The sequence below is a fragment of the Palaemon carinicauda genome, chromosome 3, assembly GCF_036898095.1.
Source record: "Palaemon carinicauda isolate YSFRI2023 chromosome 3, ASM3689809v2, whole genome shotgun sequence".
NCBI lineage: Eukaryota > Metazoa > Arthropoda > Malacostraca > Decapoda > Palaemonidae > Palaemon > Palaemon carinicauda.
In genome coordinates, this window is record NC_090727.1 from 125,654,288 (window position 1) to 125,679,804 (window position 25,517).

General features: G+C 39.7%; 1 protein-coding gene across 1 annotated transcript in view; it reads left to right on the top strand.

Moving 5' to 3' along the window:
* The first annotated feature begins 3,440 nt into the window (after positions 1 to 3,440).
* Slmap (Sarcolemma associated protein) overlaps positions 3,441 to 25,517 on the top strand; it is a 173,869-nt gene continuing 151,792 nt past the window's right edge. The window contains exon 1 of the mRNA XM_068366299.1: positions 3,441 to 3,575. The gene's annotated coding sequence lies outside the window, so the exon portion shown is untranslated. The remainder of the gene's footprint in view (positions 3,576 to 25,517) is intronic.

Here is a 25,517-nt window from a genome sequence, read left to right on the forward strand (position 1 = left end):
TTTCTATCTTATCTCCGGATCTCTACACACATCCTACACGCATATATATATATATATATATATGTATATATATATATATATATATATGTGTGTGTGTAATGAAAATGATAGATAATAAATGACACGAAGAATAACACAATGGGTCCCCAGAGATTGCAAAAGTAGCAGTGGAAGGGAGTGAAGACGAAGGATTAACGAACTAAGGTAATTTCCAGATATTGACTGGCATAGAAAGACCATAAACAGAAGCTTGTTGAAGGACGTCTGAGGCCTTTGTCCTACAGAGGAATAGCAAGAGCTGATGATATATAAATATATATGCCTAAGAATCTATTTTGAAGCTAAATCTAAATTTGAAGAGGAGTCAGTACTTATTCTACTTAAGAAGTTTTATTCCAGCTGTTACCAAGTTGTGGAATGATCTTCCTAATCGGGTAGTTGAATCAGTAGAACTTCAAAAGTTCAAAGTTGGAGCAAATGTTTTTATGTTGACCAGGCTGACATGAGTCTTTTTATAGTTTATATATGACATATCTGTTTTTGACGTTGTTAATAGTTTATATAGGACATATCTGTTTTGACGCTGTTACTGTTTTTAGAATGATATATTGTTAATTTATTCTTATCATTTATTTATTTCCTTATTTCCTTTCCTCACTGGGCTATTTTTCCCTGTTGGAGCCCTTGGGCTTATAACATCTTGCTTTTCAAATTAGGGTTGTAGCTTGGCTAGTAATAATAATAATAATATTAATAATAATAGATGGAAGAAAAAATCTGCATCTCCTGGATATTCTTGTTACACCGTGAAAACTTGTTTATTCGAAGACCACTAGCTTTGAGGACTATAAAATTAAAAAGTATTTCTGCAGATAAATGAATATTATGAGTAACGGAAAAATCATTAATGAGGGAATATCACGTATGCTGCGATTGGAATTCCTTTCACATTGTCTCAAAGGATTTCTTAATGAAATCTTCATAAAAGATTCAAGTAAAAAGAAAAAATCAAATTAACTTACATTTTGAAGACCAGATGCTTTGCAAATAGATACGATGCAAAAGAAAACATACTGGAAAAGAATGTGCCAGATCTCAAAAGGAAAATAGTGATACAATCTAAAGATTTTCTGTAAGAAGAGGAAATTAAAGAACTTGTATACTAGAAATAGAACCGCCCCAAGGGATGTTTCCGACGGCCATCGTGTGGTATACGCTACTCCTATTCTTGCTACCGGGAAGGATGTAATTCATCCAGATTATTATTATTATTATTATTATTATTATTATTATTATTATTATTATTATTGTTGTTGCTGTTGTCAACCCTAGTTGGAAAAGCAGGATGCTATGCTATAAGCCCAAGGAGTCCAACAGGAAAAATATAGCACACCAGGGAAAGGAAACAAGGAAATTAGTATAAATAAACATGAGAAGTAATTCACAATTATAACAAATATTTTAAAATCATTAACATTAGAATAGACATTTCATATATAAACTATAAAAACTTAAAAAAAGAGAACTCTGCAGTAGCCATCCAATCTTGGTGGCCAGGACTCCACCCCAAGACAGTGGAGGACCATGGTACAGAGGCTATGGCACTACCCAAGACTAGAGAACAACAAGTGTAGGCCTACTGTTGTCCGGGAAAGATTCCGTACATGCAGACTGAATCCATTAAAAACCACCTTATAGATTTCCATTCTGAAACAACAACAGCTAAAAAAAAAAAAGAAGAAAAAAAAAACCCTTACGGACTGTGTAGAAATTCTAATCAGAGAAATTAACTCGATACAAGAAACATGTTTTAAAGTAAAATATATGAAACTTTCTTTGATTTCTCAAGAAGAATGTCGTGACGGGAGTTTGGAAATGTTTAAACTGATTCTTATGTATTTTAATGCAACTTTGAATTGCTTTACCACTATCATTAAAGTATGTTTATCTGCCGTGTGTGTGTGTGTGTGTGTGTGTGTAGATTGCCTTACCATATGTAAGACACGGGCTCTTGCCGCTGGGCAGCCCGTACTTTATCTGCCAACTTATATTTCATTCTGACAAAAATATATACCGGTAAATTTGCAAATCCAGCGGCCATACTTTCTTTTAGCATTCATTTATATATAAATATATATTTCTTCAATTTTGTTAATCACCTTCCTGGTCAGATTGACCGTTCATCTTTTCTACCCTGGCGATCATTCACACACACTTTAGGTTTTTATATATAAATATTTACTTTTTTATATAGATGATTTTTTTTACTTAACAAGTATATAAACAGGATACAATCCAAGAGGTTGTATAGTATCAAAATCCAAAATAATTAGTTTCAATATGGATTCTATAAAAATTAGGAATAAAATAAAAACCGGAAATAAGCAGTTTTCTGTCGCTTAACGAAGCTCGTAATAAACAACACACACACACACACACACACACGCGCGCACACACACACACACATATATATATAGCCTATATATATATATATCTATATATATATATATATATATACACACACACATACACACACACACATATATATATATATATATATATGTGTGTGTGTGTGTGTGTGTGTGAGTAACCAAACACAAATTTGTTAGATGTATGTACATTTTGTTTGAATATGCACAAATCATACATAGGCTACTACAAGTACAGTAAATCATACTGAAATATAATAACATGGTATTAAAATCAGGATATTTGAAAATACAAAAGTAAGATAAAAACAAACACGATCTACGAAAAATAGGTTAACAAAAGAAAAAAAAATCTGGATATAACCTTGCAGTATATTTACTATATGTTCTTATTATTTGTTGGGCCGTAAGACGTTAATAATCTTATGAATTTTTTTTTAAGAAACTTTTGAAAACAAAGCAGTTGGTGATATCAAATCTCTCTCTCTCTCTCTCTCTCTCTCTCTCTCTGTATATATATATATATATATATATATCAAATCTCTCTCTCTCTCTCTCTCTCTCTCTCTCTCATTTATATACCAAAATGTCTAAACAATATACACAAAAAAATATCATCTTTCCACTCCCACAATGCAAACGTACACAAAGTATGCACGTATGTGCAATGAACTGGATGCTAATGAGTTCGTTGTTCAAGAAATGAAATGAATGATGAAAATTGTGTAAACAAGGAGCATCCTGTCAAGATGAAGACAGGCATCTCTCTCTCTCTCTCTCTCTCTCTCTCTCTCTCTCTCTCTCTTTGAAAAATTGTTGGTTTAGCCTTTGTAGTGGGGTTAAGTTTTATATTATTATTATTATTATTATTATTATTATTATTATTATTATTATTATTATTATTATTATTATTATTATTATTAATATTGGCTAAAACTAGCGAAATAGCGCCAAGATTTTCGAGGTAGCTAAATCATTTTGCTGAAATTTTGAGGGCGTGTTTGGCTACCACTTAACCGTTGGTGTCTGGCAACACTGACAGTCTGGCTCTCAGTAGTGATCAAAAGATGGTTGAGTTACCACCGTAGGTGTGTGATTGCTCAGGATTTCCTTTATCTTATCGTCACTCGCTTCCTGTAATGTCGGGTAACTATACTAGTGTGTTTCTTGTAGTTCTGTTAGAACGATGTAACGTCATTTACGGCCCAGGAAGGCGAAATAAGTTGGTTAATGGTATCAAGGATATTGACATTATCAGCTGGTCGACACCTATTTAGTACTGGTTTAGTTCTGATGTCTTCGTAGTGCTGGTTATTTTCGGCGGTGGGCCTTTAGCGATTTTACCTGTATGTGCTATTCTATTATCTCAAGAATGCTCGAGTGATGGAAAATAGACGGGCTAGTCACAATTGTGTGTATATTGGACGGTAGCCAAGCCCCTGTCCGTTTCTATTCATGCTTTGCAGCAAAATTTCTTTACAAGAAAACGGTTATCTTTTTCACTTATTTCAAATGTAATCTAAATTCTTAAGGAAACCTTTTACTGTCCGTGAGGGTAATCTGTTTTTCAGAAAGCTATTCGGTAATCAATTGTGAGACGGTCTAGGCATTCGGCTTACCTCTTGTCTGGTCCAATTGATTACTTATCACTGGTTTGTTTGTTTCTCTTGTTGTCTCGAGTATATCCACTGTTTAGATGACATGTAGGCAGATAAGTTGTAGGTCTATCCTTATATTTCAGTATAATCCTTCTTGAGTATGAAGTTGTGATTTACGAACCTATTTAGACCCTATGTTATAGGCTAAGTATTTTGAATGGCAAAACTGTAACTTAACCTACAATTCCGTAGTGTTTCTAAGTATATTTTGATGGTAGGCCAGTGTTTGTGGTCATGTTTTTGTTAGTAAGTGATGCATTTAATATATTTTTTGTTATGTCTTATATCATTATGGTTATCTAACGTGAAATAGATGTATACTGTTAAAACAATAATTTATTCAGTGACATAGTTGAAGTTGTGCTGTAGCTCTAATCATTACAGAATCTATCAGTTGAACTTGATGCTCAGTATATGAATGCTTTTTATAGTTATCCTCTATAAATTAATTTCTTGCCCAAGTAGGGTTAGTTTAATTGGAGTAATGGTAATAAAATAATTAGGTTAGACACGTACATGCAATAATCAACCATTTTTTTTTATTAGGCGAGTCCTCTCTTGAAGGGTGTTGGGTTTATTGATAAAAAAAAAAAACCTTTCAACCTTGATGTATTTATTGTGTATTTGAATATGTTCTGTAAGATTTGCTATTGAGATATAGGCCTATAGTAGTTATTTTTTTAAGGTATCCAAAACTGCCCTTTTTCTACATGTTGGTATTATGCTGATATTAGCAAGAAAACTTATGGATGATATTTATTGACGTGATTGTTTGTTATTGGTGTTAGTGATGCTTTTGGCTATGTTAAACTTTTTATTTAATTGGTATTTAATGGGTGTACTATATTTCCCAATATTTTTACAGCCTGATGTATAACCTGCCATTACTTTGCGGCAGTGTTTTGTACTTTATTGCTGTTATTGAAATAAAGTAATGTATGTCTAGAAGGTTTTCAAGGTTGCTATTTTGATAGTCCAAGTTTTATGGATACATGCTCAGTTATTTAAATAAAGTAATTTCCAATCTTGGATTTATCTCTGCAAAAGTGTATTTACCACGTGTGATGTTTTGGTGCTCTATCGCACAACGGGTATTTTTGTATTTTTCGTAGTGGTTTCCAAATAAGATTTCCCACCCTTGAATCCTAAGCACGGAAGCAAACTAGAACATATGATTTTTCTAGCGCTTGATAACTATCTGCTCTTTTTAACAGAGGGTAATCTTCAGTAAACCCAGATAGATTGTGCCGTTGTTTTCTTTAAATGTTGATTTGAAAACCAGTTTTACACAACTTCTTATATTCTACAACAACAGTGATTAAACAAAGTCTTTGCTGGGTGCTTTGACATGGAATGTTAGTTATTCTTGTTTTTCTCAACTTTGTAGATCCAGAAGAAATTTCTAATAGGATGTTGTGATATTAGTTTTAGATATATTACCAAAATGTTAGTTTCAGTGATGTGAACCTTATGTTAGAATTTACTCCTCGTGCAAGGAACATTTTGTTGTGTACAAAGCAAATTAAATGAACAAATATTTTGTGGCACAAATTTTTTGTTTGTAAATTACAGTACGATTTCTTAAGTGTTGCAACTATCAAGCAAAGTTGAGTATGTAATCTTGAATTAGGCCTAATTTAGTGTTCAGTTTGTCAAAGTATGTAGTGGTACTTAAAAAGTATTGGATATTTGCATTTTGGTTCATTTTAAAGGTTTAGTAAATGTTATGAAAGCAGAAGTTGCAAGTTCTGCTAATTAATAGGCTTCTAATTTTTCATAAATTTTGTTCAGTTTTGATACTTCAAACCATTTTTTATTATCTGTACACCACTAGCATTCCTTTATTAAGATCCAATATCTTCTTGTAGGGACACTTCTAATGAACTTATAGCTGTTGTTCTTTTAAATAAAATACATAACTATATTTTAGAATGAAATTAACCACTATGGGTTGAGGTGGTCTGTTGGTAACGTCCTTGCCTGGTGATGGTCAGACTGGGGATCGAGTCCCGGTCAAATGCGTTAGTTCCTTTGGACGCTGCAACCTTACCATCCTTGTGAGCTAAGGATGGGGGGTTTTGGGGAGCCTATAGGTGTATCTGCTGAGTCTTCAGCAGCCATTACCTGGCCCTTCTTGTTCCTAGCTTTGGTAGAGAGGGGTCTTTGGTGCTGATCATATTTATATATGGACAGTCTCTAGGGCATTGTCCTGCTTGATAGGGGAATGTGACTGTCCCTAGCCTCTGCCATTTATGAGCAGCCTTTAAACCTATACAGTACTATAATTTAGTTTGCTTGTAGATAAAAGTGATATTTTTCAATATTAAACTTACCCGATAATCATGTAGCTGTCAACTCCGTTGCCCGACAGAATTCTATGGAGGGATACGCCAGCTATCACAATACTAGAAGGGGGTGTATTTACCAGCGCCACCTGTGGCCAGGTACTCAAGTACTTCTTGTTGACACCTCCTCAATTATTCCTCTGTCGTGCTTCCGGCAAGACGTTCTGGGATATGCTTATGTTCTTGGAGTATTTTCACGACTTTGGTGAAGTATTTCTCTTTGATTTTGGCTGTCGCTTTACTGGAAACTTCTATATTAGCTTAGTTAGCTTTTGGAATTAATTTGATTAATTATGGTGACGAGAGAGTATGAACTCTCGTTCACCTTTCAATGGCCGACCCTTCCCTTAGTCGGAAGTGTTGGTGTCTAAGAGAGTATAGACTCTCTTTCTTAATTTTGCTTAACAAAAGTTATAGATTTATTTTTTTATCTCTCCGCCTCTTATAGGCCTCTTCGATTAACTTCCTTTTATTATAAACTCATTAAAATTAATTTTTATATTTGTTTATATTCGACCTTCCTAATAGTAGGCGGTCTTTTACCGAAGTTAATAAACTTTGAGCCCGTCATTTCGGTTTTACCTGTTAACATATTATGCTATTTCCGCCACAGAGTTTGAAAGATTTTCTTTGACAGTCTCGTACTGTTTTCAAAGTTGAACTAACGTTTTGTTTTGTCTCTGCAGTTGTTGACGTTCAGAACGTTCAACTTGCACTCTATCGTTACGATAGAGAAAGAATGTTCACGGTTTCACGTTGCAGTAAGAGTAACCGTGTCTAGCGTTTTGTTCATTCTTTCTTAACTTAATGGTTTTGATCCTAATAAAGGAACTTTTCAGTTTTTTCCTTTAACAATAATATGTTTTAACGATATATATGATTGGGCTCTTCTCTCAGGTTCTAAGTCAAGAGAGAGAGAGAGAGAGAGAGATAGAGACGGAGGGAGAAAGAGGATAAACGTTTCATTCAAGCCTGCCAGGCGTACGAGTAACGTCGTTATCGTTTTTGCTCTTCTCCCTAGTCTCTTTAGGGGAAGAAACTAAACGTTTCTAGAGTGATCTAGTGTTTAGTCTCTTTCCAACCACTGAATTATCTTTCATTAGATTTTTCTGTTACATTGTAATTCTGTTTTCGCAATTACTAACTTTGAGAAAGGATAGAATTGCGTATTTCAGGTACAAACCACTTAAAGTTTCGAGTTCAGTGAAATAAGTGCAAACAGAAATCAAAGTGATAAGTGATTAGTGCGTGAGGGTACTTTTGTGCGCGCCAGTCGTCCTCCCAGTCCGGGACCTCTTGCAAGCTCCCAAGCCCAGGGGAGAAGCAATGTCGAAGGGCATAAGGGTTCAGCAGGCCTTGATCGGCGCACAGAAGTATTCTCGGTGGTTGTGGGCGTGTCTTACCGAGACCGTCACTCCCACCCGCAGACGATTGAGCCCTTATTTTGCTCGTCTGCAGAAGAGATTAGGGGAGAAAATAAAGGCAGAGTAACGCTGGTCTCAGGTCTCAAGACCTCTTAAACGTTAAGTCCAGACCTATGCCAGACGTACGAAGTTAAAGTTCACAACCCGAATGCAGTCATTGGGTTAGCTCTGACTCTCCTCAGTCATCAGTTGATTACACTCCGCCTAAGAGGAGTAAGGTTCTGCCACAACAGATCTCTGCTGTTAAGGCTTTACCTCAGCAGAACTTAGTGTCTGCCGACCCCAAGTTAACTCTACTGCAGTCCATACAGTCACAACTTTCGGTCTTGTTGCGTGAGTGTCGGGCTGAGAGTGTTGCGCCTCCGCCTCCGCCTACACTCCCCCCCGCCTACACTCCCCCCCCGCCTATGATCGCTCCGCCTGATCACAGTACCACCTGCCAGGCGTACGATGTTGTGAACTCTACTACAGTCCATGCAAGCACAGCTTTCGGACTTGATGCGTGAGTGTCGGGCTGAGAGTGTTGCTCCTCCGCCTCCGCCTACACTCCCTCCACCTACACTCGCTCCGCCTGATCGCAGTACCATCTGCCAGGCGTACGATGTTGTGGACTCTACTACAGTCCATGCAAGCACAGCTTTCGGACTTGATGCGTGAGTGTCGGGCTGAGAGTGTTGCTCCTCCGCCTACACTCCCTCCACCTACACTCGCTCCGCCTGATCGCAGTACCACCTGCCAGCAGTTCCACCTGCCAGGCGTACGATGTTGAGCCACGTGCTGAGTTTGCTGTTCCCTGTGGTGTTCAGCCTCCGCCTTCCTTAAGGCAACCTTTACATTGGGATCAGGAGGATTATACCTCTCTTCCTCCGCCTCCACTTGCTGCTCCACCAGTGATGCAACACTCGGTTGAGGTACAACAACCTCTCCCGTCCATGAGTCAGTCTCCTCAGCTCTCGCTGCAGCAAGCTCAACCCTCCACAAGGCAAGCACCACAACACCTTAGCCTTGCGCCTCAGGAGCCTCAGCTTGCGAGACATTTACCTTGTTCTGCGCAGCCTCTTCCTCATCGCGCTCCGCTCACACCACAGGAACTGGAACTTGCTACTCCTCTTCCGCCAACCGCTCAGCAAGCGCAACCCTTGGGTTCAACCACTCATGCTAGGAGTCAGCCTCCTCCACCCATGCGCCTTCCTTCTGCTTGTCTTTTATTCAGCCTTTGCAGACTGAGCCTCAGGTGTTCCCTCATCGGAGTCTTGAAGAGGAAACCACAACTATTGTTGTTCCTGCTCGTTCTGACTCTGCTGTTCAGCATACCTTACCTCCATTTTCATACCATGGTTTAAACCCCATGCAAGCATGCATAAAGCACTCTAGCACTGGTCATGGAATTTCTGAGAAATGTTAAACGCCATGCACACGCTCTGCTTTCCTTACAGCAGGCTCTGCTTACAGCAGGCTCTGCTTACTACATGCTCAGCATACAGCATGCTCTGCATTCAGCATGCTCTGCATACAACATGCTCTGCATACAGCATGCTCTGCATTCAGCATGCTCTGCATACAACATGCTCTACATACAGCATGCTCTGCATACAGCTTACTCTGCATACATCATGCTCTGCATTCCTTACCGCATGCTTCTCAACACATCTTGGGTTGTTGCCAACTCACTAGACTGTCAAGCAGTTTCATAACGTTGCCTTCTAGTCTGCTGCTTTTGCACCAGTGAACCCTCACTCAGAGAACTTAGCTTTTCTAGGATAAGGTCCCTGTAGATGAGAAAGTTCTTTTCTCCCTCCTTCTGATATTCCCTTGAGGACTCTGTCATTTGGAGGGAGCCTTTAGCTGCATAACCTCTTATGGACTTTTATTTAAGCATAACATGCTTACAGGGAAGGTAATGGTTCCACTTCAGCCGCTAATCCCGTCTGTTACCACACCTGCTCCCATAGACCTTGAGCTGTGTTGCATGACATGCAGTCCAAGCTTAGTCCTTGTTAGAGGATTTTTTTTTTGTTTACGGAGTCAATGTGTCACGGGGAAGACGTTCAACAACCAACAGAAGGGACTTGTTGTGACGCAGTGCGGCAACCTCAGCAACCCGTTAAGGAGTTGTCTGTACGACCCAGACAGTCTAGACAGATTCGGGTTGTCACTGTACTTCCTCGCTTGCCCATGATTGACAGTTTACAGACTGTGCAGCAGTATCATGATCTTGTGTCCGGCTCCGTCAGACAACTGGCTTTTAAGAGCTCCCACAAGTCGTCGCTGTCTGGAGATTTTCAAATGGACTATGGATCTGACCAAGGAACTGGGCCTCCTGGTCAATTTTGAGGAGTCTCAGCTCGTTCCATCCCAGACCATTGTCTCCTTGGGTATGGATCTTCAGAGTCGAGCTTTTCGGACTTGTCCGTCGGCCCCAAGGATCTTCTAAGCCCTAGAATGCATCCAGAGCATGCTGAGAAGGAACCGATGCTTAGTCAGGCAGTGGATGAGTCTAACAGGGACACTTTCATCGCTGGCCCTGTTCATCGAGTTAGGGAGACTCCACCTCCGCCCCCTTCAGTATCATCTAGCTGCTCACTGGATAAAGGACATGACGCTAGAGACGGGCTCAGTTCCTGTTTCCGAAGAGATGAGGTCTACTCTAACGTGGTGGAAGAACAGCATTCTTCTCAAGGAAGGTCTACCATTGGCTGTTCAGACCCCCGACCACCGTCTCTTCCCGGACGCATCGGACACGGGCTGGGGTGCGACACTGGACGGACAGGAATGCTCGGGAACATGGAATCAGGAGCAAAGGACACTTCACATCTATTGCAAGGAGTTGTTGGCAGTTCATCTGGCCTTGATAAACTTCAAGTCCCTCCAGCTTAACAAGGTGGTGGAGGTGAACTCCGACTACACCACAGCCTTGGCTTACATCTCCAAGCAGGGAGGGACTCATTCGAGGAAGTTGTTCGAGATCGCAAGGGACCTCCTCATTTGGTCAAAAGATCGAAAGCTCACGCTGGTAACGAGGCTCATTCAGGGCGATATGAATGTCATGGCAGATCGCCTCAGCCGGAAGGGTCAGGTCTTCCCCACAGAGTGGACCCTTCACAAGAATGTTTGCAGCAGACTTTGGGCCCTGTGGGGTCAGCCAACCATAGATCTATTCGCTACCTCGATGACCAAGAGGCTCCTCTTGTATTGTTCTCCGATTCCAGACCCAGCAGCAGTTCGCGTGGATGCCTTTCTGCTGGATTGGTCCCATCTCGACCTGTATGCATTCCCGCCGTTCAAGATTGTCAACAGGGTACTTCAGAAGTTCGCCTCTCACAAAGGGACACGGCTGACGTTGGTTGCTCCCCTCTGGCCCGCGAGAGAATGGTTCACCGAGGTACTGCAATGGCTGGTCGACGTTCCCAGGACTCTTCCTCCTAGAGTGGACCTTCTGCGTCAACCTCACGTAAAGAAGGTACACCCAAACCTCCACGCTCTTCGTCTGACTGCCTTCAGACTATCGAAAGACTCTCAAGAGCTAGAGGCTTTTCGAAGGAGGCAGCCAGAGCGATTGCCAGAGCAAGGACGACATCCACTCTCAGAGTCTATCAGTCTTAATGGGAAGTCTTCCGAAGCTGGTGCAAGGCCAATGCAGTTTCCTCAACCAGTACCACTGTAACCCAGATTGCTGACTTCCTGTTACATCTAAGGAACGTAAGATCCCTATCAGCTCCTACGATCAAGGGTTACAGAAGTATGTTGGCAGCGGTTTTCCGCCACAGAGGCTTGGATCTTTCCTCCAACAAAGATCTACAGGACCTCCTTAGGTCTTTTGAGACCTCAAAGGAACGTCGGTTGTCCACTCCAGGCTGGAATCTAGACGTGGTCCTAAGGTTCCTAATGTCATCAGGATTTGAACCGCTCCAATCAGCCTCTTTTAAGGACCTCACATTAAAAACTCTTTTCCTCGTGTGCTTAGCAACAGGTAAAAGAGTAAGTGAGATCCACGCCTTCAGCAGGAACATAGGTTTCACATCTGAAACGGCTACATGTTCCTTGCAGCTCGGTTTTTTGGCTAAAAACGAGCTTCCTTCCCGTCCTTGGCCTAAGTCGTTCGAGATCCCAAGCCTGTCCAACATGGTGGGGAACGAACTGGAGAGAGTACTTTGCCCAGTTAGAGCTCTTAAGTACTATCTAAGAAGGTCAAAACCATTACGAGGACAATCAGAAGCCTTATGGTGTGCTATCAAGAAGCCTTCTCTACCAATGTCTAAGAACTCAGTTTCTTACTACATCAGGCTTCTGATTAGAGAAGCAAATTCTCATCTGAAGGAAGAAGACCTTGCTTTGCTGAAGGTAAGGACACATGAAGTGAGAGCTGTGGCTACTTCAGTGGCCTTCAAACAGAACCGTTCTCTGCAGAGTGTTATGGATGCAACCTATTGGAGAAGCAAGTCAGTGTTCGCATCATTCTATCTCAAAGATGTCCAGTCCCTTTACGAGTACTGCTACACCCTGGGTCCATTCGTAGCAACGAATGCAGTAGTAGGCGAGGGCTCAGCCACTACATTCCCATAATCCCATAACTTTTTAACCTTTCTCTTGAATACTTTTTATGGGTTGTACGGTCGGCTAAGAAGCCTTCCACATCCTTGTTGATTTGGCGGGTGGTCAATTCTTTCTTGAGAAGCGCCAAGGTTAAAGGTTGTGATGAGGTCCTTTAGTATGGGTTGCAAACCTGTATACTTTAGCACCTTTGAGTTGATTCAGCCTCCCAAGAGGAACGCTGCGCTCAGTAAGGAAGACGATCTTATTAAAGGCAGAGTAACGGTTCAAGTCGACTTCCTTACCAGGTACTTATTATTTCATTGTTATTGTGGATAACTGATTATATGAAATACGGGATACTTAGCTATCCTTTAGTCTTGTACACTGGTTTTTCACCCACCCCCCTGGGTGTGAATCAGCTACATGATTATCGGGTAAGTTTAATATTGAAAAATGTTATTTTTATTAATAAAATAAATTTTTGAATATACTTACCCGATAATCATGATTTAATCGACCCTCCCTTCCTCCCCATAGAGAACCAGTGGACCGAGGAATAATTGAGGAGGTGTCAACAAGAAGTACTTGAGTACCTGGCCACAGGTGGCGCTGGTAAATACACCCCCTTCTAGTATTGTGATAGCTGGCGTATCCCTCCATAGAATTCTGTCGGGCAACGGAGTTGACAGCTACATGATTATCGGGTAAGTATATTCAAAAATTTATTTTATTAATAAAAATAACATTTTTCATAGTGCCTCTAAATGAAAGAAGGGAAATATTGGTTTAGTATTGTGAAGCTCTGTGTGGGGATGTAAGGTCATCTTCATCATCAGCTGATCATTGATTAGGAGGAACCCAGGGAGATCGGCCCCTTGAAGGGGTATTGATCAAGCCATTATAGATTTTATTGAAGGCTGTATCTTGGTAAGACCCTTAAGGTGTCCAGCATGCTACAGTACCGGTATATTGGAGGGCAAGCGGTATTGTATAGTTTCAAATTGCTCTCATTACTGTAGTTTGAAGTATTTTTTTTTAGTGTACAACTAGTTTCCCATGTTCGATGGCATTAGCTTTGTAAAGACTTGATACTGTTTTATTTAACTTTGACTTTGTTAATTGCAGTCGTAATAATTTGGGTAATTGTAAAATGTAATCTGATCACAGTATATATATTAAAAGAAGATTTAATTCCAAAGTTATACAAGAGATAGAAGTTTTTTTTTTTTTTCACTATGCTGGGGAGGCTAGTGTCGGGATTCCTACCCTAACCTAGTCCAAAAATTCATACGAGCTAATGTTTAGGTTGTATTACTTTATTACTATAGATTCATGTTATAATAATTAACTTATAACATTGTTTTTTAGGACATTACTTTAGGGGTAACCATAGTGCAACTAGGATACTTTACATTTTTAGAATTGCTAAGCTGTATATTGAGTACTTCAGTGTATTATACAGTACAGTATAACCGTTGTCTAAGTATGTTTTTTCTTATGTTAGTTTGAATGTCATTGTAGTTTTACCTATATCTGTTTCTCGTTATGTTGCTTGAAATTTTCATACTGAATTTCTTTTTCTTCTTCATGAAAGCAGTAATACTTACTATTCCAAGGGTAGGTTAACCTAGCATAGCTCTATCAAATCATTGTTAATGTATTGTTGTCCAAACAAGGAATTCTTACGGAAGTGTACATGCATTCTTTGCTATTCACAAACCTTATACTGTACTCCTACTGTGAACTTTATTTGTATTTAAAGACCAGAATTTACCGTAAGCTTATAGGATGTTTTCTTACTATATTGTATTTAGTTACAGCTTATAATTTGTAATGCATGCTCTTGTATTTATAGAGGCCTGTACTCATAGAATACACATTCTCTCTCTCTCTCTCTCTCTCTCTCTCTCTCTCTCTCTCTCTCTCTCTCTCTCTCTCTCTCTCTGTGTTGCATATTGTATTGCTTTTCAAAATTATATACTATAGCATATTTTTTTCATTCTTGTGTACAGATGAGAGTCTAGTACAGTAAATCCCAAAGGAGAAGTTGTGATGTCGTAAGTTCTCAGACTTAGTGAAAAGCACTTCTAATTACAGTTTCTGAGTTTGATGCACTTGATAAGAACACAGTGGTCTTTATGTAACTGCTTCAGTTAATAACAGGTTTGTATTCCAAAATTAGAACCCCAACTTTGAACTACTCTCTGGTTACGGCTCAATTTTCCTTTACCTACTCATCCATATAGTGTGGCCTATTCTTTACACATTCTCCTCTTTCCCCATACACCTGACAACACTAAGATAACCAAAAATTCTTCTTCACTCTCGAGGTTAGCTACTGCAGTCTTAATTGTTCAGTGGCTACTTTTCACTTAGTAAGTGTAAAGAAGACTAGCTATGGTAAGCAGCTCTTCTAGGAGGAGGACATTCCAAAATCAAGCCATTGTTCTTTAGGTTTGAGTAGTGTCATAGCCTCTGTAACATGGTCTTCCACGGTTTTGGGTTAGAGTTATCTTGCTTGAGGGTACACTCAGGCATGCTGTTCTCTCTCCATTTTTTATGTATGACATCTTATTTTAACGTTTTTACTTTTCTTAAAATATTTTATATTGTTATTCATTACTTATGGCCTATATGGTTTATTTCCTTATTTTATTTTCTCACTGGGCTATTTTTCCTTGTTGGAGCCCTCAGGCTTATAGCATCCTGATTTTCCAGCTAGGGTTGTTACTTAGCAAGTGATAATAATAAAGGAATTGGTGTTATTGGTCCAATTTCTTGCTAGTTGAGTTTCATTTGAAAATTGTTTGAGTATATCTATGTTAGCCTAAATTAATAAGGATGAAATAGCCTCTGTTTGACAAGGTATGAAGTAGGGAAAAAGTGTCACAGCATTCACTTGTCATTAGTGATACCTCGAGCATCCTTTTGTGGTTAGTATATCCTGTGCACCCTTTGCACTGTGATGGGCAGTTGCTTGTGTATGACAGTAAATTGTGGCTTTATATTCTTACCGTATATATTGTACTGTACAATTCATGGAATACTGTACTGTTTTTGAAATCTTATGGCAATTATAATTAAGTACTTAATAGCCCAGGTCTGATGTCTAAAGCTAATTCTTGTACAGGATATACTGTACTGTATATCTATAGGTTATAAGTACTGTACAGTACTGTGCAATGTCACTTTAAATTTTATAGTATGCATATGTAGAGTCTGATACCACCAAAACTCCTAATCTCTAAAAGATACTAGCTTGTGACAAAAAGTCTTTTAAGAGATATTTGATGTTGCAACACTTGAGGGTCATGTTGAAAAGTTCAATTGAAGGGATGTCATATGTATCTTATTTTATTTTATCTATTAGAATGTTAATGTTTTTTCTAAGATAGTATGAACATTCCAGAAGCTTTATCATGTAGAGAAAATAGCTAGGAGTGGTGATGCTTGTGTAAAGATTGTAATAGACTCTTAGCAGTACTTTAATTTTTGTCTCGGCATCTGCATTTTGGTGTAATGTCAATATCATACTTTGGAGATGGGTTGGTGGGACACTGAACTATCTTGTACTGTACATATATTAGGAGTTATTTTGACTTTTTCAAATTATTCAAATTTTTAATTGTACAAGTGTTTATATACATGTCATAATTTTTGATTTTGGGACTGCATAAGTTACTGAGCACTTTAACTGGGATAATAAATAACAAGAGCAGGTTGTAACTGGTAACTCCATATATGTTTCTACAGCATGATTTTTTTTGTTATTTGCAAGATATTTATTGGAGTTAAATAAATCATTAATCAGTTATAAATACTCCATACCCAGTTGAAATAAAATCCAAATTCAAGTAAAGGTATATTTGTGCAAAGATTGGAAAAACTCTTGCATAGTTATCTTCATAGAAGCTCATGAAATTGAAGAGCAAGTGTTGGGTACCTCAGTAATATACAGTAACTACTGTGGTGTCATTTTCTGGATCTTTGGTGCAACATTTTCAGTTGGTTTTAAGATATTGATGCAGATTCCCTGGAACTTTGTCCAGGCACAGGATTCTGCAGTAATATACTTCATTTGAATCCTCAGGTCGTAACACTCCCTCTGTTAGACCCTCAAAAAATTTAAATCTAATTCTTTATACTCTCCCAGGTTTCCAAGAGTAGGATAGGCTTTTAAAGTTTTCCACTTTCTTCAAGTGGTATGTCATGTTTGGGATTTGCTGGATCATTTTTCTTTTTAGCTTAGCTTTTATTATATTATTATTATTATTATTATTACTAGCTAAGCTATAATACTAGTTGGAAAAGTAGGATGTTATAGGGCCAAGAGCTCCAACAGGAAAGAAAATAGCCCAGTTAGGAAAGGGAATAAGGAAACAGCTAGAATACTGTACCTGCAAACAAGAGATCTCTAACCTAAGGCAGTAGAAGACCATGGTAAGAGTCTATGACACTACCCAAGACTAGAGAACAAAGGTTAAATTTTGAAGTGTCTTTCTCCTAGAAGAGTTGTTTACCATAGCTAACGAGTTTCATCTACCCTTACCAAGTGAAATCTAGCTAATGAACAATTACAGTGTAGTAGTTAACCCCTCAAGTAAATTTTTTGGTTAGCGTAGTGTTGTCAGGTGTATTAGGAAAGAATGGAATGTGTAAAGAATAGGTGTATGTGTAGGCGTAGGAAAAAGGAGCCATAACCAGAGGTAGATCCAATCTAATAATATTTAATCAAAGTATACTATAACACACTAGCGGTAGTATATCGATGGGTAGCTGGTACCTTGGCCAGCCTGCTACGTAATAAAGGTCTTATTATGCCTGTAATTTAATTAATTGTGTATACCTGCCTTTTCTAGGTAAAGCAACATATTTTTGTATAAGTGCATCTTAGTCTCTTTCTAGGAATGTTCTGCTTAGTTTAATTGATGTACATTACATGTGATTGTTACTACACAAATACTATCATTCTGTACTAAAGGAGAATGATAACAACGAAGATGGAACATAGCCGTTAAAAGCGTTTAACGTGGTGTAAACAATCCAGCAGGTAGCTACCTGTCGGCAATGAGAATGTCACCCCCCCCCCTCCCACACACACGCACACAGCTACTCTCTTTGATTTCAGTTCTGAGTACAGACATACCCGCTCTCCTCCTCTGACAGAAAACCTTGACAGAAGCATATTTCAAAATTAGTCCTTTTTCTTTTCCAGTGTTTTTGTGTTTGATTGTCATCATCATGCCAGGTGTGCGGACATACCCTGGAGTACCAGCAAAGACTTGCAGTACTTTCATGAACAGCATTGATTTTAATCATCCTTTGGTTTGCCGGTCCTGCAGAGGTCATGTATGTATAGAGTCCTCACTGCGCAATGGGTTTAGGTAGGGGCCATCCTCCCAGTGGGTGAAGTTCTGCGGGAGAAAGAAGCTAGGGCTGCTGCATCTTCCCCCATGACTCTGCTTTTTTACTTTTCTTAAGTGACTACTCCAGTTGGCTGCTTAACTAGAGTGATGGTACTTTTAACCCTTATGCAATCTTAGGGACAAGAAGTTGCCAGTTCTCCTAGTGATTCGATGGTACCTGCTCCTCTAGGCAAGCCTTCTCTTTTTCAGAAGGAGACACTGAGTTTTGTGACTGTTTCTTGTCATACAGGGCTCTCCGTTGGAGGGTAACCTTCAACATTACCTGCTTTCAAGACATTCCTTTAGAGGAGCCTCTTTAGGAGCAGTCAGCCATCATTCCCCAACCTAGAAGGCGTCATCAAGGGCAGCAGCTCGTCACTCTTCAGCGTTCTGTGAGTGTTCTTGGTCTTTGGGGAGTGGTCCTCAGGTTACTCGCAAACCTCCCCTCATATCTTCCTCTACATAGATTGATGTCAAACTGTCTCACAGACGGACATTATCTCTTTGGCCTTTTAGATCTTCCGTTCAGACTTCTAGACCTTCAGCTGGTGTTTTGCCTTCATGCTCCAGGCTGAGAGAATGCTTCTATTAACAGAGTGTCATGTTGTTCTTCTCACGCCAGATATGACAGGCCCAGCACTTCCCCAATTTACCGTTGGCATCGGGCAAGTGCTCTCCCGTAGTTTCCTCTAGGTCTCTCAGCAGGTCTTGCAAAAGGATGTGTCAACTTTCTTTGGTGTCTTGCGTTGAGCTAGACACTCAGGTTCCTTGTCCAAGCGCATTTTATCAAAGCTTCACCATCGCGATCCAGCACACACTGATCATCACATTTCAAGGAAGTCTCAACAACCCTGTGCTTCAATCGTGCTTCACCATCACTTTCCGGTCATGCTTCGCCTTTGTGTTCTAGACGCTCTTCACCTCCACGCTCTGGCAAGCGATCTTCTACAACTGTGCCAACTGGAGTCATGTAACATGACTCCAGTTGGCACAGTTGGGTTGGTGCTATTTTTCGAGATCAACGGACGGCAACCAGAGACACTTCAAACAATCCCTTAGCACGTCACCTGCAAGAGGTGGTGGGGTAAGTGGAGTTTGTGCCTCCCGTTGCTGTGGTAACCTCGCGATCCCACGCCCGCCTAAAGGATGTCGACTCCTTTGGGGGCCCCTTGCCTTCTGAGATTGGGACACATTCTCGGTTTAAGGAGGACAATCCACTGTCCCCAATCGCTATGGTCAACATAAGATAAAGGGACAGGAGGAGAGTTTGGAATACTCCTCCCAGAGGAGATACAAGAACAGAACCCCTCTCTCCACTAAAGATATCTTGCATGGACAACTATAGGCACTCTATCACATTTAATTAGCTCCAATTTCCTCTTTGAGGGCAAGAAACAAAAGGGAACCCCCATCATAGATAACTAGAGTCTGTCTCCTTTCTGTCGTATGATGTATTTGCCAAGACTTCATTAATGATGACACTTTTCCATGGTAGTTGCTACATTCTCTTTAATATCAGATCTGACTTTTGATACCTAAACATTTGCAGCACATGGGTTATGGGAATGAACATTCTTCTTTAAGAATAGCTCCATATTTATTGTGTATTCTGGCACCACATCTACCCGCATGGTCACAACGCCAGAATGATAAGTCTTGGTCTCGTTTGTTTCTTTTTTCAATACAAATAATAAGGTATTATGTTGAAAATTTGGGTTTCCTTTCTGGCTTAAAACTACTTCTGTTGATGTATCCATAATGGGAAAATTTTGCACACTGAAATGTATATGAAGAAACACGCATCCCACATAACCAGCTCTTACTAATTAGAATGATAATCATTACAGATAATGGGTGAAATAAGAAAGTGAAGGACAAGCATTTGGTGTTATCACACACACATTATTAATGTTCAAGTACAGTATACAAAAGAGCTAAATACCAATTTGGAGGATTAACTATCCTGAATGTAATAATAAACAAAGTACGAAAAAAAGTCTTGCAGTGCATCGTGTCTCCCAGACATCGAGTAGACCTAGCATTGAGATGGCTGCATCAAGTCATACCCAACCGGGATGCAGCCAAGGTAGGGGCAAGGGTAGACGAAAGCGCCTGCACTAAGGTGGGCATACCCCCCTCATTACCACTGTTTGAGAGGATTCCTACTAATGAATTGGAGGATGTGGTGGTCTGTGGAGTGGAGGACTTAACTGCCCAGATCTTACACTCTCCCTTTCCTCTTACCTAATTCCCCTCCCCCCTTCTTCTGATTCCTCCTCGATGTCATCCTATCGTCGGGTGTCGGCAAAACATCTTGCCCTTCAACAGGAATTTGGAAAGTCGTTGGAGGATGCCCAGCAGGAGATTGAGGATGGGTCGCTCGGTTTCTTCAGTTGACTATTTCATGTGTAAAAGGCATCCGGAGCTTAGAGACTACAGTATGTTGAAAATGGAAACACCAGTTACAGTAGGCGAGGCGATAAGACCAGAGGACATCTTGATAACGGCGTACTTCAAGGACGCTTACAATAATGTCAGATACCAGTTCACTTGTTGTTCTGGAAATACCTTCGAGTAGAGTTGACGGGTGGGTTTTGTAGTTCAAGGTCCTCTGGTTTGGTCTGACTGCAGCTCCACAGGTCTTCACAAAGGTGTTCAAGCTAGTATCGTCCTGGGCCCATGCAGACAGAATCGGGTTCATCCGCTAGCGGGACAACTAGTTGATTCTTGCAGAATCGAGAGAAAACCGGTTAGTCCTTCGAGACAAACTTCTCGACTTTTGTCAAAATCTGGGGATCTTGATAAATTGAGAGAAGTCTGTTCTCATCCCTACTCAGAAACTGGTTTACTTGGGGAAGGAATTGCATACTTTACAAGGAAGAGTCTTTGCATCACAGGACATGATTGCACCTGCAAGAGGTAGATCTTCCCTTCGTGTGTCAGTTGCATCTGCCAGCTCATCATTGACAAAGACTCCTCAGCTGTCTAACATCTCTGGAATGGTTAGTTCATGGAGAGTGACTTCTATTGCAGTCTCTTTAATGACAGCTAAAGTCATCATGGTATCAACTTCTAGACAATCCTGTAGCTTTATTGGCTATTGGAGCTTGTGCCAAGAAGGGTCTCGAATGGTGGTTGGAGTTAAACCTTTGAAGGGGAAGTCAACTCTCGTTTTCTTCTCTGAAGTTTCATCTGTTTCCCAATGTATCCATGGAAGGATGGGGAGCTCATCTGAGTCATCATATGGTATTAGGAACTTGTTTAGAGTAAGAATGACAAGTTCACATCTCCATTTTGGAGTTGAATGTAGCCTGGCTAGCTCTTCAAGAATTTTGCCCTATTTTCACAGGACACTCTGTGGTATTGATGAACAACACCTCCATAGTGTCTTATATCACTCCATGTCCCTCAACCCTTTTATAATGGGGAAGAAGAACATGATGGCAGGCAAACTGAGCAGAAAGACAGATCGTTGGGCAAGATGGTTTTTATGCCTTTGGATATTGAAGATCATCTTGACTTTGTGGGGTTCCCCATTGATAAACCATTTTGCAACAGTCTTGAACAACAAGCTTCGGATCTACTGCTTACCTGTACTGGATCCAGCGGCGGCGTTCAAGAACACGTTTAAGCTCCCATGGAATGGCCTCGACACCTATGCTTTTATGCCATTCTGCCTTATAAAAGGGTTCTGAAAAGAGTCAAAAAATCTCAGAACATGTACATAACTCATAGTACCCAGGTGCTGCACATGAATTGGTTCTCAGATCTATTACTACTTTTAACAGGGACTTTGAGAGAACTCCCTCACCTTCCCAACCTTTTATGTTAACCACACATCTGTATTTGCCTTGCAGCAGCGAAGACCTTGAAGCTTTTCGTATGGAGGTGAGAGAGAGAGAGGGAGGGGGTGGGACTTTTTGTTTTACCTTCGTAAGAGAGAGAGAGAGAGGGGGGGACTTTTTGTTTTACCTTCGTAAGGAGAAATTCTGCTACATTTCTGTAGCAAAAGGCTATTGCTCAGCCTTTATTATTAGTATTACTTACTAAGCTACAACTCTTGTTGGAAAAGCAGGATGCTACAAGCGTAAGGGTTCTAACTGGGAAAATAGCCCAGTGAGGAAAGGAAATAAGGAAAAACTACAAGAGAAGTTTAAGAACAATAATGACATTAAAATTAATCTTTTATGTATAAACTATAAAACCTTGAAAATAACAAGTTGAATAAAACTTCCAAATAATAAGAGGAAGAGAAATAAGATAGAATACTGTAGTGTGCCCTGCATACCCTCAAGCAAGAGATCTCTAACCCAAGACGTAGAAGACCATGGTACAAAAGCTATGGCACTACCCAAGGCTAAAGAACAATGGTTTTATTTTGGAATGTCCTTTTCTTAGAAGAGCTGCTCACCATAGCTAAAGAGGTCCCTTTTACCATTACCAAGAGGAAAGTAGCCAATGAACGATTACAGTGCAGTAGTTAACCCCCTTGAGCAAAGAAGAACTGTTTGGGAATCTCAATATTGTCAGATGTATGAAGACAGAGGAGAATATGTAAAGAATAAGCCAGACTAATCGATGTATGTGTAGGCAAAGGGAAAATGAGCCATAACCAGAGAGAGGGATCCAATGTAGTACTGTCTGGCTAGTCAAAGGACCCAATGACTCGAGCGGTAGTATCTCTATGGGTGGCTGGTGCCCTGGCCAGTCTACTACCTAGACATAAGGGTGTAGACATTTTTAATTCGTAAGAACTCTCTATGCTCATACTGAGCTATGACCAGTCCTGCCCTCCAGTTGAAGTGAGTCCACCATTCTGGAAAGTTGTCAAAGTTTTGGGTTTCTTGAAGAGGACACCCTATGAACTGTTAAAGGGAAGCCTTGGACAGATATTACCTTGAAAACCGTGTTCCTGCTCACATTAGCCTTGGCTAAGCGGGTCAGTGAACATCATGGATTCGTGGCCAAAACCCAAAATCCGTTGTCTAGCGACCCATGATTTTTATCTTTTTAGCTTTTTAAGTCTCCAAGAGATAACTGAAGATCCTGACCAGCTGTTACTCTGACCTGTAAGGGTATCGAGGGAATATCTAAAAAATACCAAAAATATCTGCCAGACTTTACCTGCAGCACCTTTTTATCAGCACAGAGGAATAAAAAGAAAATCTTGAAAATTACCATTTCCTCCTGGTTAAGGGAAGTTATCACACAATATCTTTTGTCCCCATCTGAGAGGGGTACGAGGCAAAGCCATGATGTTAGAGGCAATAGTACCTCACTGGCCTTTAATTGCAACTTCTCTGTGGCATAGGTTCTACAGGCAGGTACAGTATGTTGAAATAACAGATGGGAGTCACAGGTCCATGAATGCTTTCACTATGGAACCTGTAGTAGCTGCTCAGCAGGTGGTTCAACTACTTCAGCTCCTCTTACAGGACAAGTAACTTCAGGTCGAGGGACAAGGTCACAGATAAGTCTGAGATGAAAGTCATGAATGATTGGCTTTTTCATTTCTTTCAGTCTTTCCCTCTCTTGAGGTACAGTTTTGGAGTGCTTGCTAGATGAACTCAACCCAACGTGGAGGCAAGGTCATGATTGCTTTCAGCTACCTTGCATGTAAACTCGATAGTTTTCTTCCCCACACTACTTACGAAGGGCAGTTCGATGGATCTGGTCAGGCCTATTACACTACTCCATAAATTGATCATTTTCACATCAGCCCTTTACTTTTACCAGGCTTAACATATAGGGTCCTAACTTAAGTAATTTGTATTTCTCGTAATTATAAAAACAGGAGTTCTTTACTCAACTTTCCCGCCAACACCAACCCCTGAGGAAGTCCATACTGCAATCAAAGTGAGTAGGTGTGAGCGGGTGGGTGTTACCTCCCCACTGCCCTTACCTGCCGGATTGTTTACACCTCGTTGAAAGTTTTGACTGCCATGTTCCAGCTTGTATTGATACAAAAAGCTCAAATTTCTTAAAAATAATTATCATGTTCTTTATTTTTGTTATGAGACTATTGCTGTTAAGTGATTGATTGGTTTGAAGTTTTCTGGCGTACTGTTTTGCTGTTAAATAAAGCTATGTGAATATTTATTTAATGTTTTCATCATAGACTACTCTGCCTTTATGCATGTTAGATACTGTATTGAATATGACTACTGTCTTATTTAGAAAGAAGGTATGACTTGTTTAGTATTTTATTTACTTTGGTGTTTATGGTGCAACTCAGCACAATTTCATATGCAAACATTACATATTTTATTCTAATTGTTCCATATTTTGTTTTCATGTTCGAAAAGATATTAGTGTTTTGAAATGTGAATGAGGTAAAATTTATGTAAAATTTCCAACTTCGAAATTTCAAAACCTCTATAAATAGGGGATTGAAAGTAATACTATAGTTGCGTACAATATACAAGAGAAGCTAGACCTTCTTATCTAAATGACAGAGAAGCCTTGTAAAGGTTAGATAGCATTGTTAAGTGTATTGAGGATTGGTGACGTAACCCTATAACCATTTATTGAGAAAGGTGGAAAGATAAAAAAAAAAGTTCCACAATCTCTTTCTTGAAGAGTCTAAGGGAAGGCTGGTCATGGAAGTATTGATTGGTTGCTTTGCTACATGATCACCTGCCTGATAATTCATCTGCTAGGGTAGTCTTGTATTCGTGGCAAAGGCACAGCTTTAATTTTCTCTGTGGGTCATTGCATTGCAGGCAGGCCTATAGTCAGGGCTTGAAATTTGAGAGCTACATTTCGATCTTCAGGAGCTTTACTTTTTTTAGACTTTTCCTTCTACTGCACATTACTGTAAATCTACCAGATTGTCTTGCATGAACATAGATTACTGTACTGCATTGTGATAGCTTTTTATTCTGGTAATATAGGATAACCTTAGGGGCATTCTCATCCTTAATCAACTGCAGTCACATTTTCATACCAATATACAGTACAGTATGTAGACTTGTTTACTGAAGCATTTAAATAATTTTAGTCGCACCTGATGCTAGTTTTATCTTTTTCAAATGTCATGTGTGTCACTTTTTTTTATTGTTCTTTTATCCTTACTTCCATTGATGACACACACACACACACACACACACACACACACACACACACACACACACTCTCTCTCTCTCTCTCTCTCTCTCTCTCTCTCTCTCTCTCTCTCTCTCTCTCTCTCTCTCTCTCTCTCTCTCTCTCTCAAATATTTGTGTATGTAGGTGCCAAGTCCTGAAATAATCCAGATGTTGTTTCAAGTCGTCCTCATTATATGATTCACCCAACAAATGATTTAGTGGGTTTCTTTTATTTGTGAAGAAACTGCAGCATATATTGATGACGAAATGCAATTGACATTATTTTTTTTTTAAGAAACATTTCACTCATAAAAGGTTGTGTGTGTGGGGGGGGGGGATGGATCCAAATTTTTAGAAGACAGTTCTGCATAGAGTAATTTGAGATGTGAATTATTGGTCAAATTGGTTGACTCTTAACTTTGTAATTTCTTTACTGTGTTAAGTGTTGTTTAGCCAAGGAAGTACAGTATAGAATCTAAAGTAACTTGCCACTAGAGAGATTTAAGGGTCTCTTTCAACTGTAAGAAAAATGGGTAGTCTTTTAAATAAATGGTTTGAAGGTCATTCATTCAGACAGAAAGCAGTTGGTTCCAACATTTGTCTTTATTTTTTTAAAGCTTACTGTCCTTTGGTTTGTT